Source organism: Falco peregrinus, chromosome 10, assembly GCF_023634155.1.
Source record: "Falco peregrinus isolate bFalPer1 chromosome 10, bFalPer1.pri, whole genome shotgun sequence".
Lineage (NCBI taxonomy): Eukaryota > Metazoa > Chordata > Aves > Falconiformes > Falconidae > Falco > Falco peregrinus.
Window position 1 is genome coordinate 34,561,469 of NC_073730.1, and position 19,343 is coordinate 34,580,811.

The 19,343-nt window shown below is 43.4% G+C and overlaps 1 protein-coding gene across 1 annotated transcript in view; it reads right to left on the reverse strand.

Moving 5' to 3' along the window:
• The window catches only part of NEGR1 (neuronal growth regulator 1), a 295,277-nt gene that overhangs the window by 38,158 nt on the left and 237,776 nt on the right, over positions 1-19,343 (reverse strand).

Consider the following 19,343-nt stretch of genomic DNA (forward strand, 5'->3'; position numbering starts at 1 on the left):
TGCAGCCTGTGCAGCCTTGCTGTCCTCACACTGCCTCCTCGACAGAGCTGCTGCGAAAGAAAACAGCTCCTTCAAGGAGGAAACTCGATTAGTTTATGGAAGGGATTACATGACGGAGCAGCCTGCGGTATAAGGGGATTAGATTCACTGACCCAGGCGTCCCCCCAGTCCCAGCACCTTAATAGCATAAAGCAACCTCATTTTTTTCCCCCAAGAGAATATGAAAAACTCAGCAAAAGTAAACAACACGTTGTTTCAGTCTGTTGCCTGCAGAAAACCAGCCTACGAGCCTCTGACTCAGATAAAAAACATACCAACCCACCAAGCAAGCACCCCACCTCCTCTTCCCATCTCCCAAACCCACCAGCAACCAAAAGCAGAACTACTGCCCACGGGACACGTGCCGGAAATTTTTCCTATCTTTCCATCTGAAAACACACAGATGCTACAGGGACAGATGCATCGCTACTACTTATACTGGCATGCTGCAGTTCAAACATCCTTTTTCAGCAGTTATGACTGGTCCGTCGCCTTGGCTGCTGCTGCAGCCACATCTCCCTGTCCACTGCTCATCAGCCATTTGGGACAGCGCAGCAACTGACACGCGCTGGTCACTGTAATAATGAAATAACAGTTACGGCATCTCACAAAGAAGAGCATGATCAGTATTTTCCAGAATACAGTTTCGACGATAGATTTCACTACTTTGGTAACACAAACCATTTCAATACTCAACTGCAGTCTGTGAAAAAAGTTCAGAAACCTAACAGCTCTCAGACGGGTGCGCGATGCTCCCAGTTACAAAACATTGCAGTCTCCTACCGAGGGGTCTGCCAATGAAGGAAAATAGAGAAAAGCTACTAAAATCTCAGCTTGCACTTGCAAACACTGCAAGTTTTCCCACGTCGCAAGTTTAAGATAAGATTTATCTAAAATGAAATTTGGTAAAACCAAAGATCACTCACAGCATTTAATGAAGATGTAGCAACCAAAGCCTCGTTGGCGTTGCAGGTTAATTTACTATTTGCAGAGCAGCAGCACAGTCACGGCCTGGGCTGCGGGTGAGGGCTCCAGCACAGCCCCCTTGAGCCCTAGCTCACACACCAGCAGGACTTTTATCCAAGGTTTATTAAATCCAATTAGGGAAAGGCAACAATGAAGATACAAAAAATGTGAAGTTTGGAGAAATCTGGAATACCACGGGACCACACCAGATATACGCCTTTGCTCTCCTCTTTCTGTTTCCCAAGCCTTGTCCTGGCACAAACATGAAGGAGAGGAGGATGCTGATCATTTATTCCCAGTCCCCTCACTCCCCCTGTGCTCCCCCATCAGCGTTCTCTACATCACCTAGAAACAGCACACAGAACTTCAGACAACATCCCCATCTCTGGTACCCTGCCAGACCCCTCAGTCTTCAGCTGCTGTTCTGTCTCTGCTTTTTATACAGTGAATTTACCGACTTTTCTAATAATGAATTTGAAACAAGACACATCAAGCAACCGGACTCAGCGCTTGGCATTCTTAGTCTGTTGAGATGGTTTTTCCCCTGAAAAAGTGATCTCCTTTAAGGTAACAGAAAACAAAGTGCCTCTGTGGATATCACTTCTGAAGCACCGTTCTCCTCCACATATTGCAACTAATTCATATTAACATATTAATATAAAATATAATACACGTATATTTTCCCAGTGTATGAAGACTGTAAGGATACTCTCTGCAAACCAAGGTCTTTAAAAACCACAAATCACAAATCCCAGACTTCCATGGACACAGAACCGGTCCATGCTGCCCCGTGCCAAGGTGGGGGCAGGCAGCCCACCAGCACCCTCGCCCAGCCGCAGCTGCCGGAGCACGCTTCTGCTGACGCTGCAGCCAGCGAAGGTCTGTCTGTCACTCACAGTGGATGTTAATGCCACCATAAAGACCATCTCAAACCATTAGGGAAGGATAATTCTTCAGCAACATAAAAATGACAATGCTCTTTTCCAGTTGTCTGGAGCTCGCTCCAAGCACGAGCTCAGCACCAGCCCATCACTGCGACCATTACAGAAGTGTTGAGCTAAAGCTATGAACCCCATTTTTTTATTACAAAGATAGATTCTTTTATCACTCTGCAGTTGGTCCAAAATAAAACTGTTCTGGTTGGCGGAATTGATGCTGTTAGGGGGATACCAGTTTTTAAAAATGAAAAATGTTCTCTATTATGAATAAAGCCATATGCCACACTCAGATTCTGTTTTTTAGGGTAAAAAGCAATGCTGTGCAAATATGAAATACAATTTAATTCTTTGCATTCTTCACTATTATGGTGACAGAATGTCTAATCTATTTTACAATAACTATGATGAACAGAAACTATGAAATGTTTTAATTGTTTTCAGCAGCCCTCGCACTGTAACGACGGTTTCTGCCACTCTTCAGGCATTCTGAAGTGTGAAACGACTGCTGGAACAAACTCAGGTTGCCTTTAGCTAAAAACTTGAAATTTCGTTTCAGGATATGACACACACAAGAGCAGAGAAATCTGTTCTGCTCAATAGCATTTCCTTAGGAAGACTGAGAAGTCAGATACACAATCAAGAAAACACACTTACTTTGAAAACCCCATAGTGTTGGCACATATTCTAGCTTTTTCTTTCTAACGTTATTCTAGTTTATTCTAGTCTTTTGCAGTCTAGATACTATTCATTGACACTCTGAACAGTTTCCCTATCTATATTCCATTTAAAATCCCGTGAGTTTTCTTAAGATAAATACAAATGATTTGAAAAGCTATGATTAGGTATTTATATTTACTATAGAATACACCGTGTAAGAGAAAGCACAACTTTATGGAGTATTTTATTATAGGATGGGGGTAGGTGCTTATTCAGTAACAGCTCCTCTGATGAAAGTGCCATTTCTAGATCAGAGAAAGTGTCAAAACACAATGCTACCAGACTAACGATGCTACTAGACTAGCACACTTGCAGATCATAAGGAGAGCATTCTGTAACAGGAGAATACAAAAAGCTTGTTTCATTTCAGTCTGCATCAGTAAAATCGCTGGATTTTGCTGCAGTAATATTTAGACTTCCCAACATGTATCGGAGGAATCAATAACTGGTCCAAAATACAGCTGGCAATTAAATACTAACACGTTAATTAATGCCCCCCCCCCCCCCCCCCCCCCCTATTTTCATTTGTGACCTTTGATAATTAACCGGGCTTATTTAATCTAATCTCCCCTGGGCTTTATCAGCTTTGTTAAAGATTAATGATTTATATTGAAATAGAGGTCTTTAAGCCTAGCTAAGCCAGAGACCGTTTGAATACAATTGTAAATGGAAAAACATACTTAATAATAAATCTTTTGGATGGAAACTCTAAGTGGATTGGCTAGAGACATGACCTTAATTTATTCTGTGTCTTTTACTCGCCATTAGTATTTTGCAATTACAATTTGAGCTAGTCTACATGTTTGAGTTATTACATCTTAATTGCCTAGTAATGGTTTATTTTATTTAAGTGGTTTGTTCTTTTATTACAGGATTATAAGTATTTAATAGCTCAATATCTATAAGACATTAAAAAAGATAAATAATCGTTAACTTGAAATTTGAGACCTGAAATCGCCAGGTAGTTTTCTCACTCCACCCCTTGGCAATCCTCAGTGCTGCACAGCTACGGTAGTTTGGGTTTGCTTGATAGCAGGAGTTTTTCAATGAATGTTTAAATATTTTTACGCCCGTAGAAAACCACGTTAGTGACACCTTTTAGTGTACTCTTGTAAAAGAAGCCCAATGGAAGTGAAGTTTTAAGAGCACTGACTGAAAGCTGTTTCTGTGGAGTGCCAGGCCTGAGCACCACACGTGTTCTTAGCTGGCATGTAAAAGGCAAAAGGATGAATTTAAAGTCGTACTTAACATTTTAATGGAATTTGATTTTCTTTTGAAAAAAAAATCAAAGATAGATACTAAAATAACACATTCTTTTAAGCCTGGAGTCTAGTACAGGGTTTTATTTATTTATTTATTTTCTAGTAAGTTCTTGAATAAGTCATCATATTTTACATGGAATTAATTATTTTATAGCATTAAAAAAAAATTGGTTTAAACTTAATTTAATTGGGGTGTGTGTGCGCGTGTGAACCACTAAAAAGAAAAATTATATTTCCATTAAAAATATTCAAAGCAATATTTAAAATAAAGGTCACGCGTTTGGTATTCTTGCCAGCTGGAGTATGCAGTTTCCACCCCCACTATCACAATTTCACATCTGTAATACGCTGGTATATGCTCAAAGCTTCACCTTTCACAGGAATGCCTGTATTTTGAGGAAATGGATAAATCAGGGAAGTTTGTCCTGAGCAAAGCAATTTTGGCAAAAGCACCCATTTACATTGCAGTCTACTTTTTGAGTATCACAAAAATATAACCACTAGTTTAAAGTCCCATCACCAGCACATCTTTGCACTAGTATTTACAAGCACTAAACTACTAAAAAATGAAAAAAAGCAACAGATATACAAAATAAATCTGTGTAAATGAATACTGACATTTTTTCAGATTTGAAAAATAAATTGGAACAATGAAATCTTTACAGATATCTTACAACAACCCTCAGCACTTGCAGCCTTGAGCAGTCCCATGCCACATGAGGCTGAAGAGACTCCTGCAAAGCAAGCCTAAGAGAAAAATGCAAAAGAAACCATGCAAAGGGTTACTTCTGTCAGGATAACAAAAAAATTTCCTTCATTAATTGCAAAGAAAATACGGTTATGGGTAGTTTGGAGATGGCAAAGTTTATGTGTAGAAAGAAGCCAAGAAAAAGCAAAGAATGCCAAATCCAGACAGAAATCTGTTGCTCTGTGGAGGGTCCCATGCACACCCTGGATCCGCAGGGCTGTCTGCAGCCTTCTGAACCACCTCTGCTTGTGGAGGAGGTGCGCCGCAGCGAACACGGCACCCAAGAGGGGAACGATGCTCTGTGTTTAACAAGACACTTCCCGAAGGGAAAGGAGCCAGCAGCAGCTGGTCAGCGAGGAGCTCTGCCTTTATCTCCGAATGCCACAGACATCACAACGCTGCGGCCACCCAGCATTAGGGATGCACTACTTATTCTGTGTAAAGCCACAGAAAGATGTTTGGTGTCGTCCGTCCCCCCCCAAAGCAACTGAGGCCTTTTCAGCTGCAGAAGATTATTTCTAAAGCACCCCGTTTCTAGCCTAGGGATACCCATTGCAGTTTATGAAATATAACAATAACTTTCACAGATGAAGAAAGCCTCAGACAGCACTTTTGCATTCTAATAAGATACATCAATAGGGCTCGTTTAATGTCAAATCAAAAAGCGTTTCTCTCAGCGCTGTGTATCCAGTTACAAGACACTGTTGACTATTATCAAAAATATAAAATAATGAAAGGCACAACCAATTTGCAATCTCTGTCAAGGACCCGTGTTTATGAAATCTTCCACATGGTTTACATTTTTTTCCCTGTAACCTTTATCAGAAAAGCACTATTGAGGATACGATTTATGAAATTCACTTCGCCTGCACACTTGAAGCATCTCAATTTCTCAATGAGCGGCTGCAGCCAAACCCATGGCAGAGCATCTGCCAGAAAGGAAAAGAAGGAGCCGTTGTTTTAGCCACGATCAGTTAAGGGAGATTTTTTGGGAAGCTTCCTGTTGTCATCCTGTTGCCCCTGTGTTGCCTGACCACCCATTTCAAGCTGTATGGTGCAGTTTGTCTGTCAGCCCATAAACGTAAGTGGCTGCTGTGGTGCCCCCCATGTGGCACAGAGCTCCCCACAAAGCACGGCGCACATCCCAGTGTCCAGGGACATCACCCAGCACGCAGGAACAAGCAATGGAGAGTCCCGTAAACCCCTTAAAATAGATCGCGTGATTTAAATTCAAATGAATGTAGGAAAAGGACTGCCTCTGTTCATAGAAGGGAAAAAAAGAATATTTTAGGAGTTTTCTGACAGCGTTCTCAAGATGCTTAATCAACCCTTCCCAGCCTGGTGCCCCTCCACACCGAGCTGGCAGAACAGAGCTGCCTAACTGGAAGTGGGCAGCGCAGCAGGAAAGGCAGCAAAGCTGATTGCCAGGGCTGCTACGCTGAATATGGCCTGGCGATGTCAGGGGTGTAACGAGGCTGCTAATGAGCCTTCCCCTTTCCTGTGTGCTGCCTGTGCCTTAGGCAACTAAACCAAGGTGAAGCAAGGAGAGACACCTATTGAATTTCTATTTCCTATCAACATTTTAATTATTTCTACATCACTAAAGTTACATGAAAGACAATGCTTTTATTTAGTTGTTCAAGTTATAGTACTATAAAGGATAACCACTATTTGCTCATTAGTCCTTATTTCCTATTTCAGATTTTTCCAGAGAAAACTGCTGCTTTCATGATTTTTACAGCTGTTGAGACCATAACAAAATGAAGAAAAAGTGCCAAAGTATTCTGCATCCTTTTAGATTGGTCTTTCATTCATATGTATAAATAGGAAGCTCATGAATAATGTAGATCTAGAAATCTGTTAGCATTTTTGCTGTTCAGAAACATGTGATTAGCATTGCTCTGACTCCCAATAATTATATTCTTATTCTCAGAGGTCATTCTTTAAACCTGCACAACTGTCGCTATGTTTTTGAGAGTAAATAAGGCAAACTATACCTTAGAGAAGCAACATGATGCATGGCACGGCGCTGGTAGGCATACACTGCTATTGCTATTAAACTAATCCTGTTGCCAGGTTCATGGTAATAGGCAGGTTTGTTGAATTTCTCCTACTTCTGAAGACCACGACCGCACTAAAAATAGCCTGGGTGCAGGGGAATCTCCCGAGAGACACCTTTGTCCCCCCTCAGCCCTGCTGCACCCTCTGCCCGTGCCGGCATTAATCCCACGTGAGGCTGGAGCGTTCCATTTAGCCATACTTTGGCTTCTCTTGGGAAGACCAGCTGACACATAAAAGTGCTTCTGCTTGCTGACTACACTTTACCTGGACGCTGAAAGGAGGTAGACTTCTTTGGGTTTTTTCCTAGCGTGTGGTGGAAACTATATGCAATCTATAGGAGAGGCAGCCAACCTCAGTATTTCAGACCCTCGCTCAATATGCCCAGCAGCTCTTGCTGTGACACACACACATTTGATCTGGGCTGCTTAAAAGATCCGCGGGCTAGAAGTGCTATAAAATGTGCTCTGTAACCAGCAACAGTAATTCTATTTTTCCCCCGTTTTTTCCATAGGGTATCATGCCACACTATACTCATATGATGAAGCTTTTTTGTCTGTAAAGCTCTGCAGAAATGCCCATTACCCTGTACCAGTGCAGTCAGAGGTGCTGCTCAGCCATACCCGCACCAAAATTACATCGTTGCATTTATGCTTTGGCTAACAATTTCCTGGAGTGAAGCACTCTTTCTGAATAAATATTCTTAACGTGGGGTCAGCCAGGGAGCCCACCTGCAAGGATGCAGGTCCTGGTACACGAGAGCCGCGTTTCTGCCCGTTCTGCTCGCACAAAGTTGGCGTGATGACTGGGCGCCGGGACACCCACACCCCAGGGCTGCCGTGGGCTATGGAAAGGTCCCGACAGCAGCAGGCGGCCAGGCAGCTCATCACCCCGTTTATCAGAAAACGGGAAGAAAACATGGGAATGTGCCCGAGTTACAAGGGAGCAGTGACTCGGACACAGCGAGCTGCCAGGGAAGAGCTCGTCCTAACTTCGGGTGGCTACTCGCCAAACTGCTAATGTTTATAGCTGCTATACAGGCCAAGAGACAGTGCAACTGGGGTCAGCCGGCAGAGATGCTCCCCTGATGAGGGGGAACCTGGGTTTGCGACCTACCCACCTCCAGGGTAACCTCTGGGGGGCTTCCCGGGTGAAAGTCTGCTGCTTGCAGCTCTGGGAATGCAGGCACAGACAGCTCTTCCCAGACTAAAAATCTCGCTCCCATTTATAGACATTCTTGCCCTATCTGTGCTCACTACTGTGTTTACACCCCCATCTCTGCAGTCCGCGTACGTATGTAATGAATGCCTAGAAGAACTAGATGCTGTTCAACTGCTCTGATATTTGCTTTCACTGGCACAGCAATTTGTGAATAAGTTATTTAATAATTACTGCATAATTATAGTTCTGCTGATCCCTGATGAACTGAAATCCACAGACAATGCCTATCAAATGAATCATTACAAATCTCTATAAATTACATGGTGAAATGTGCCAATATCGCGAAATTCATAAAACATCTACAATTTCTGTAAAAGGAAACTTAATTAAGCTGGAGTTATGGCTGCACATCTCTATCCAGAGTTTAAGAAGGAGCACATTACAAGATATGACTTCAAACTTTCCAAGACAAATAGAGCGCCGTATACTACAAGTCAGAGAAAAAAAAAAGAGAGGAACACAATGACAAACCTTAATGTGGATTATTCCAGCTCCAAATGAGCCATAGAGAAGTACGACTGGTTTTCATTTGGTACAGATATGTGTTGGAAAACAGGTAGAACAGGAGACAAACAGTGCCTGGCTAATCTATAGAACAAGTCGCTGTGCAGACACTCCGAAGAAGGAAACGCAATTATTGCCTGGGGAGCTATTAAAAGCTGAGAACAAGGAACAGAAGTCTGCTGAACACAGCCTACAAGAAGACAGAGGCTCCGAGCACACACATCAGTGGGTTAAAATAAACAACAAACTGTGCTTTTCAAAAGATTCAGTTATCTCCCTTGAGGGATTTAGATATATCAGGCTGTGATAGCTGTTGTCAGACCTGGCAATGTTTTCCTGGTCAAGGTAGTGAAATTTAAAATATTAGATTACCTAATGTTTACTTATTGGGATCCTGCCTTAGAAGATGAGACCCAAGCTGGGGCTGACTCCCCGCCGAGGGCAGAGGCAGGCAGGCTTTTCTGCTGATGCTTCTAATACAGAACCAGCACAACTCGCTAAGGCAAGTACCGTGCTACAGCTTACAGCCTCATTGCACAGATGAACTACTATTAGCATATTATAAACATAATATTAGCGTGCAAGAATTGAACATATTAGTTCTGGAAATAGAAACACCTTCTCCATTCTTCCAGATAGCACATCCACCTAAACCTGGCTGTGATAACCCTGGGCTGGCCCCAGCTCCTCCTACAGTCCCTCAGCACCGAGGATGTCTATGCTGACCCTCTCTCCATCATCCTTTTGCTGCTTTAATAAAAAGCACAACAAACTGGCTACTTCTAATGCCCTGAAAATGAAATAAATCTTCATCTGCAAAAAGGCAAATGATGTCTTTTCTGAAATGCAAAACAATAAAAAACATCTTGATGAAATCCAGAAGTGTGAGCGGCTAGAAAGAGGACGTTAGGTAGGGTTAGACCCAGGCCGGTTTTCATTAATGCCAAGCACATACTCCACTTGTTAAACAGGATAATAAAATCAAACCAGCCCTAAATCCCTGGGTGAAATTTGGTTTTGTTTAGCTTTGCAGTAAGGTGCTCACTGGAACAGCAGAAAGGGAATTTTATTGCAGAGCTGCATCTTCTTTTCAGACTTTTTTTGTATGGAGCAGACCTGAGGTGTCCGGTTCATTTCTTTAACGCTAAGGACAAATTGCTTCAATAAACTCACTAAGATTCATTGCCAAAATAATTTTGGTTGTTTACCCCACTGCTCTCTATTGAAGACTGTTGCAGAACCCAGCTGTTCTAAGGGTTAGAAATCCTCCTCTCTCCACCTGGATTTATGCATGACAAATTCATACCCATTCAGTTTTGGACCAGCTTCATCCCTCAGCCTAAGCAGTTATTTCCCCAGGCAGCGCCTTTCTGTGTTGGTCTATGTGTAGAAACAATCCTTTCCCAGCCTTTGCTTTGCTCAACCGGTGTCACACAAACACTTATCCAAGGACAATTTCCCTCCGTTCTGTTGTCATGTGCAGCACCACAGCCACGCCATGGTCCTGGTCCTCCCTGCTCCCCTCCTTCCAAAATGACAGCGTTGGCAACTACAGATGTGCTAAGAGAAAATATTTTTATGCCCAAGAAAAGGCCCAGGCAAAAATTCCACACAACCTGAGGAGCAATGGTTTCAGTCCCTGACCTGGGAGTTGTATTTAAAATATTGCCAGCTTTCAGGGTATTTGCTGTGGCAGCTATTGAGAAGGACCCCAGGGACCTGAGCTGCCCTTCCCACCCGCACAGTTCTGGACATGGCAATCTGCTCAGGTGGCACACCAAACTGTGGAGCAGTATTTACAGAGCCCAGGAGCAGTTTTAGCAACTGCTGGTTAAGAGTAAATGCTGAAAGGTCAAGAATAAGCTTTCATTTGCAAAGGAAAAAAATGGACTAGCTGCAAAATGTCTTTAGGAGGAGATCCACGCGGGTGATGGGGGACATGCTGAAATTCAGCAGGATGATGAGGAGCAGCACGGGGAAACTAATCCTTTTTTTTCATATTGTATCCTACATTAGGAATCTGCATTCAGGGAAAGCGTTTTGTTATTTTGCAAAAAGGGCTATTTTACTTCAGAACATGCCCTGGTCCAGCCGGGCTGGTGCAGCTGTGGGATGGCTTTGGTGCCAGAGCAGCGCTGGTGGCTTTGCTTGTTGCTGGGGCTGTTTGTACCAAGTCAAGGGCTCTTCAGTGTCTCAGGCTCTGCCAGCAGGAGGGCTGGGGGGGACATGGGAAACTGGGGGTGGGGGGGGGACATGCCGCGCCAGCTGCCCCCCCCGAGCCCAGGGGTACCCACCCCGTACGGCCTCACGCTCAGCATGGAGCGCTGGGGGAAGGAGGAGGAAGGGGGGCCGCTGGCAGCGATGGCGCTGGTCTCCCCCAGCCCCGTTAGGTGTGCTGGAGCCCTGCTGCCCTGGGGGGGCTGAGCACCTCCTGCCCTGGGAGGTGCTGGGGGAACGCCTGGGCTTGCTCTGCTTGTGCACACAGCTGGTGCTGTACCTGGGGAACTGCCTTCATCTCAGCCCACCCGTTTTCTCACTTTCACCCTCCCGCGTCTCTCCCCACCCCGCTGGGGGGAGGGAGCGAGCAGCTGGGGGGGCCGGGTGTTAAGCCATGACAGAATGCCAACTGCTTAGTCATTCAGTTCAAAGTACTATTTTGAAACAGACATACTTTATACAATATACTGCTCTGATATTAGCAGGAATCTATGTTTCCAGCTGAACTCTAGATGAAGCAGAACAGCGATTTACCTTGCTGAAGAAGGTGAAGAAATGCACAGAACTGCCTTCAGCTGTAAACTCATAGTTTTAAAACCAGTGAAGTCTCTGGGGATTTACATAAACCACTGCTGGATCCTGACCCCAAAGTTAGTTTCTCTAGAAACAGACACTGCCTCACACCCTTGCAGCACTGGAAAGCTCAGCAACAGCATCAGCAAAGAGAAGAGGCTGGTACCAGATGTACGTTTTATTGGCTAAAGAAATAAAAGCTGTACATGCCTGCTATATGGTGATGTGCCTTGGGTTACAGTGGGGTTACTTCGTGGGACTTGTTGCTTTCTTCCTCACACCTCCAGTAATTTAAACATTTTTTTTTTCTTTTTCTTGGAACAGCATTTTAACTGAGTAAATTAACAGAATTTCAGCGATCAGGTTCACAGGTTTGTGTTTTAGTTTTGAATAAAGTTAGTATATTTAAATATTGCCTGGTCTAAAAACCAGAACACCTTTTTACAGGCCAGTCTATAAGAAAAGGTCTGTAACAGCAGCAGCACCTTACCACACAGTAACCTTTACATTTCTGTTGTACCTTATCGCAGAACTTTTTAAAGTCAAGAAATCAGCTTTCTTACTTGTGATAATATGTTTGGGAAAAAAGTGCGTTTCTGAAAAATTCATCATAGATCTTTTTCACTGAGAATTTCTAATACTGCAAGCAATATCTAAGCATCTGATATTAATGTGGGGTTTTTTGCCTGAGGTTTGGAAAAGCCCTGAGAAGAGCAAGCTTTTATACTCAATTTATTATTGAAAATCCAGTCAAAATCTCAACATATAAACCTGTAGGTGGAATTAAGGATAACACTGAGTTCTCTATTTTAGATGCTTATTGAAATACCTCAATGTTTTGTTACTTACGTGATTCAGTACAGAGGTTAATTAGTGTTTATAGTGTGGGCTCACTGAAAAACTTCTCATTTTTAAATCTCTGAATCTATTTTTAACTTTCCTGCAGCGAAAAAAATTAATATTTATTTATTTTTCTTTCTAATTTGCTTCAGTTCACAAACTGTTCAGATTTCAGATGCTTAGGAACATGTAACAGCTCTCAGGAAAATTTAAATAGAAGCTGTGGAGACCATCTCTGTCTCTAAATCAGAGATTACTAAAACCAAAACAGAGGACAATTGACACAACAGAAGCAGACATTTGTCAGACAAACATTGCTTGATTTCAAACAACTGCCTCTGTTAACCTAGAATTTATTTGATGAATTATCTCAGTTATGGCATTTTCTAACCTGCTGGACTATTTGTTAAATAATGAGGTCTTGGGTTCAAAACCTGTTCTGTGATCTTTGTGAAAATTCTTGATATCCTTGATCAATAGCTAATTCCTTTTTAAAGCCCCATGAGCTTTGGTCTCAACAACATTTTATGAAAATAATTTCTACACTTAATAATACTTTAATGAAAAGTGCCTTGCATTAAGTTTAAAATTGGCCACTGATTAGCATAAGTGAAAGTTCTCTTGGGCTTGTTTTATGAGAAAACTTCCTAATACACTTTCTCTAGACTAGACAATATTTCAATAAGCCTCTTTTCCTTTAGAAGATAGACATTAATCATCTTTAATATCTTGACATGGGAATTTTTTCATCCTTTGTTTCCTATCGCCCCTTTATGAACCTCCCCTCACATTCTGCACAAGTTTTGAGGCCAAGGATGAAGTCTGTGTTCCAGACTGAGTTGTAAAATATGTTTCTATCATTACAACATTTCTAGTTTTCATCCCATTTGTTCCACACTTATTCTTTGGATTTTCAATTTTTCTAAAAAGTTTATTGACTTCGAGGTTTTCTACCCCTTGAAAAGAACCTCAAGATCAAGAAGAGCTCTCACCGCTGGTGCTCCTTGCCCTGACGGGGCATGGGCAGTTGCTGCCTTCAGCAGCATGCTGTAAATAAGTCCCACAGACGACCTTGAATGTTTTAATCATCATAATTAACTGATACCTAAGATGAACATTTCGACATGCTTCTAGACACGCTTCAACCTCTCCAATTTATCCAGTTCAGTAAGAATATGTGTCTAAATATTGTTAGCTATGGTTATAATTGCACAATTTGAGAATAGAAACACAGATGTACCAAAACATAACAGCAACTTCAGTGAGGGTCCATAGCAAAGGTCACTGGGGGGTTATTTTTTTTCCTTTCCCCCCTCATCAAATGCAGATACACTCTCAGGCCTTCAAAGTTTCTTCTAAATGTCAAGGAGAAACACAAGTTGCCAGGCTTGTTCAGACAAGTTCTTTCTACCTTGTCCCACCTCAGTCACTTATTGTCCTATAGTTCATAGGAGAGCTCAAGCTGGAAAATGGATTTAAAGAAAATGTCTCCTTAACTCTCAGTAATTGCTACTTGGAGCAGCAATTGGCATCCATATGAATGGATCTCAAAACCAACATCCAACAGAATTATTACAACTTACATAAATGGAGGATTTGGCCATTTATCTTATTCTGTATGAATATATAAATTTAAGCTGCTGAGTTTTTAACTCTGCCAGGCTCCTTGTCTCAGCAATATCTGACGAAATTGGTCCCCCAGGTGTACTTATGATGTAAAGAAAACTCTGTTTTAGTTGTGTGCTGTTCAGCTGCATTGTGTGCCTGCATTTCATCCTGCATGAGAACAGGGAGAGAAGAAAGGTTTCAGCTTGCCTGTGAAACCCATTGGGGATGGTTGAAATTTTTCAGAGTTGTTTTCCGTTGGAAACGTAATGACTCAATTAAAATGCCTTTGATGAATGCACCTTGATCTTTGAGAAAGGTCCCCAAGGAACTGACTCCCAGATTTATGACCCTGCTTCTCTAATCTCCTGAATTTCAACAGGCTGATCAGGAGCTGGGTGTCCATCCCAGTCTCCAACTTCAGGAAAGGTCCTTTCCATGATGGATCACCTCTCCTATAACCATCAGTTCTATTAGGCCAACCTGGATGTGGTAAGCAGCCCAGAAACCCGGTCACTGCAGATGGAGCATACATGGGGGGGGGGGGGGGGAGCGGAAGCAAAACCACTTTCAGCCAGTAACAGAAGAGGTTTCCCATGTACCTTATGAGCTTCCAGATGGGACAATGCATGACACAAAGATTTGCCTTGGCTTTATGAAGGGTATAGCGTGAAACCTTACAGGTGTGGACCTGGACATCCCTTGCAGCCGGTCAGGAACTGTAAGAAAGCTCGATGGCTCAGATGTGTGGCCACCACCCCTTTACAAGCGATCTGGAAGTGCCCAGAATGGGTTTCAGATCTGTTCCCTGTCCATCACCCCTCCTGAAACATGGAGGAAGAGACCTTCCCTGCGTGCTCAGCGGGAGCTGGATGAGCAGATCAGTGCAATGACTGGAGCCCTGGGGGGCAGGACAGAAAGGGATGCCCCCAGTGGAAAATTAGGTCCCTGGCACCAGTTCTTTGCACAGTGGTGTCTACAGGGCACCTTGGGCATGAGCCAAACCTTATTAAATCAATAAATGTCTTCTGACAGAATGCAACAGTCTTTGAATAGGCTCCTAATGACTACAGGAATTTTCATTTTAATTTTTATATATGTATAGATATATCTATATACTTTTCTAATTATTTTTCTTTTTGGTGCAGACAAGCCCACCTGGCTGAGACATAACACAGAACTATGCAAATCTAAGTTTGATTTGCTTTGCAGGCCGGTATTTGAGAGATAAAACAGTAAAATCTTTCTTAGGTAATTGGACAACAGCTGAAACTGTGGACACAAAGGGAATCTCCCCGGAGAGTATATTTATTTCTAGAAATGTCAAATGCGGTAGGCCAGGCAAAGCTATGGAGCTAAAGCTTAGCAGAAACCTGTCACATACCCAAATATGCTAAAACACAATTTCTCAGTCAATAAAATGCAACTGCCAAGTTTAACGATGACACCAAACTATGTGAACAGAAGACAACCCAAGCAGTCTTTGCATGACAACTAAGAGCTATGTAAATGCCTGGTGACAAGGACTGCCTGCAGCAGCAGCAGCCTTGCAGGGCCCGCATGCAGCCTGGGTGTAGTGGGAAAATTCAGGCAGGAGGTCCAGAGGTTAGTGTTGGAGAGGAGCATGGCCGGCCATGCAGCCCAAACCTTGTCTGCATCAGGAGAATTTGATTCCAGGCAGAATAACAAATGCCCATCCCAAAGGAGGTCTCAGGCTGCAGCCAGGGCCACGCACTGGGCATGGGGGGAGCACATGGAACCAAGTGCCCAGCAGCCAGACCTGCTGCACCCCAACCCCCGCGGTGCCACTGAGTCCCTGCTGCACAGCTGCACCCCACGGCCCCTCTGTTCTAGGTACGGCGCTGGGGTGGCTGAGGCTAAGAAGCTCACATCCCAGCTTCTGATTATGTTCAGCAAAAAAAAAAGAAAAAAAAGGAAAAAAAGATTAAAGCTTGCTAAAGGAGGAGGAATAACGGCATACGGCAACCTTCATGGTTTAAGAAGAGTCACTTCAGGAATACGACCGCTGCTCAGGTGTCACAACATTGAACCACCATTGCAAAATGGTGATGGAATGGCACCTGTCCCAGCAGCCAGCCTGCTCGGCCAACCTAGCACCACCATTATTAATGATGGTAGTGTGAATGCATGCATTTATCGCTACTTGAAGGAACTCATTCTGGATCATTCCCTTACTCATTTCAGGAGAGGCTTTTGAGAGCCTCTTATAATAGCAATAGAAATAGTTCTCTTGGAGAGAATTATTTTGCCATGGCACTGCGTTCCCCTCCCTCTGCCCAGATCTCATGTCATCTTACTCCTGAGAAACCCTGCTCTGTCTTCATCCGATGGCCACTGAGATGGTGGAAACAGACTCCAGCTGCAGTAAGAAAACATCTGGTTTCAATATGAAGGAAAAGTTACTAATGTAGGGAAAGAAGCATTTTGTAAATGATACCAGTGGTGGAGGGTCACTATGGATCAAGGCCAGTGAGGGCCAGCGTCACCAGCATCCCTTTGGCCAGATGACTGAGGTGATCTCTGAAGGTCCGTTTAAGCCTAGTTTTTCTGTGATTTTCATGACAAAGCACTGCTAGGAAATTACCATGTAAAACAGTTGCCTCTCTTGCTTAGAAGATGTTTCATAGCAAAGCCATTGCACCACTCTGCACGTGCCCCCAGTACCTCTGGGTCTTTGATGTTCCGGTAGATGCAGCCACTGCTACACTGATCATACATAGTGCCACTGAGGAACACGTATATCATTACGCATTATGTGCGATTTACAGTGCATTAATTTAAATTTTTGAAAGAATATTAATTTTTTTTTTTGCATTTCAGACATGAAACTCCATGTATTAAAAAAATTAATACAGCAGTTTAATTAGGAATCTCTATGTAGGAACCAGGACACAATGCAATCAACACACATAAATTGAGGGCACGGTCTGGCGCTTCCTGGCATGTAGAGATGTTTGAGACAAGATTATAAGCGTGTTTCACTAACCATAAGTTCACAGTTGGATGCTTGTTCAATAAAATAGTTCTGTTTAGTTGTAGCAATTAAATTAGCACATAAAATACTATGACATCTCTCACACACCTTGCTATGTTCCTTCTCCTTCCAAATGCCACTACTGACCTTTTCTGCAGCTCTTCACAATTATTTATGTTCTTGAATAATTACTGACAATATATCTAAGATTTCTGTACAAACCTGAACATCAGTAACCCCTGTGGATCATACAACCAGCCATTTAAAGGAAGCAATTTCTTTGGCAGCTGTTAGCAATAGACATGAACGCTTCTTCTGTATTACAAGTTTTCTTTCTTTCTTGTAAAAAAAGAAAGGTACCACCTTCCAGACAAGTTAGTTATAGCATTCCTAAAAATACTGGGGAATGTATAGGAGGTGCTCTTTATAAATAATAAAAAAAAAACCCTTTACTTAAGAAGAAACACATGTATCTACTGGATAAGTAATGGTTATTTTCATCTTCTGTGAGGTGATGGCTGCCATGAACCCAGACTTTTGTGGATGACATCTTCAGGGGACACACAGAGAACACACATGTAGCAGTGAACTTAATACCTTTCTGAACAGCCTCTTAAGAAGACTTATAGATTCTATAGATGTATAGATTAAATCTACATGCAGAATAAAAATGCAGGTTTTCAACAAGCACTCAGTCCCCTGCCCTACATTAACGAGTGCTCAGGCGGAGGAGATGAGGACGGTGGTGCCTACCAGGCCTGCAGTGGTGTGGGGCTGGTGTTGCACCCCTGACTGAGCCAGGATACTACGACGATGCACCCTGCAGCTTCACTTACACCGCCTGCATCTCCATTGGTGCCACAGAGCAGAGCTGAGCCCCGTGCCTGGCCCAGGTTCTCCAGCATCTCACCCCACGCCCCGCTGAAGGGAGCAGGGGCTGTGCAGTGGCTCCACCTTTATCCTCATCAATGAAAGGCACAATCACAGAATCAATCATCCAGGTAGGAAAAGACCTTTGGCATCATCAAGTCCAACCGTTAACCCAGGGAAAACCTTCCACCACAACCCATTTTTCGTAAGAGTGAGTAAGAACTCCACTACCACCTGTGGCTTCTGGCCAGGAGAGTGCAAGGGCAGGAGGACGTCTCAGTAAGGACGTCGCTGCTTTAGCAGCAGTTGAGACCATCTCAGTTTTGGCTGACGATTGAATAAACCTACCTTGCTGCCAGCGGTTAATGATCACTCCCTCCCCTCGCAATGGTCTTGCAAATTTGTTTGTAGTAAAATGCCTTTTGTCTTGAATTAAAATTGCGCTGATTTAAAAGCAAAACCTGCTCAATTATAGAAGGGCTGTTCCATCCCCCATTGGCTCCTCGCCCCTCTAGATGGAACCTCTTACCTTGGGTACACACCGTAATGCCTCATCTCCTGGGTTTAATGAATCAGTACATCCATGCTTTATTTACAGGAAAGGACTACATTCTTCTGAAGTACCAGGAATTCTGCAAAGACAGTGCTAAACATCTGATCAATTAGACCTAGAGATGCTGGGATGGGAGTGTCCAACAAATGCTCCTGACACGGATGCTCTGGGGGGAACACGCACTTCATACGCTTACCCACAAAACCCAACACTTTTGGATGATATGGAGGACTTAGCCATGAATAATTAGCAAATTGACATTCATTATTAATTTATTGAAACCACTGCCTCTCTGTATCCACTGCTTCTCTGTATTTTTCCCACAAGGCTCAGTCTTTCTGTTTTACAGCTGCTGAATTCATTATTAATAGCTGGATCTTAGACACGGCCAACCAGCCTTCAGGTAGGGATAAGATAAATTTCGTTATGTTCACGGAATCTGGAATGTTTGTAACTCCCCAGACATGAGGGTGGTTTGGCAAACCAGCCCGGCTATCTGTCCCCAGGACAGAAGTGGCTCTGGGTGACCTTCTGCTGGGTGTCCAGCTGCCAGGTTGTCCTCTGGCCACAGATGAGCAGAGACGCCCCAGGCAAGTTCTCCCCCTGCCCTATCCACCCCGCAGGCACCGTCGGGTGAAGCTCCATTAATCTCCCATTTCCCTCACTCAGTCCGTGTCGCAGCCACACAAAGTCAGCTTTTACCTTGTCCTGACATCCCTTTACCCGCTTCATAACTTTCTATTAGCTCAAGGTTGCCTTTATAGATCACAGAAGGCCAGAGACCTCTTGGTAGTAGAAGAAATAATCCTTTTTCTGGTATCCTTGAGTTTTATATCTCCATAGGACGCAGATGCCAATAACCGAGAATACGCTTAGCTCTGTACCCGAGAAAGGCTCCCAGCTGTGCACAGCCATGATGTCATTTATGTATTATACGGGAATGTGCAAAGAAAGAAAATACAGATTTTCTAACTCTGCTATACCACTTTTCTTAGGAAAAACCCAACCCAACACCAGACAGAAACACTCAATTAACAATTACTTAGCGATACTGGGCAAGGTGCCAACACCAAACAGCAGAGGTGTGCAGGCATCCGCGCTCAGGATTTGAAGCACTCCTGCTGTAGCTGCGCATTGTGACAGTGTCTTGGTAAAGGCCCCCCATGTCTTGATGAACCCCCCTGTGCCTTGACAGAGCCCCTCGTCCCTCTGCACACCCACTGCGGTTTGGCACAGG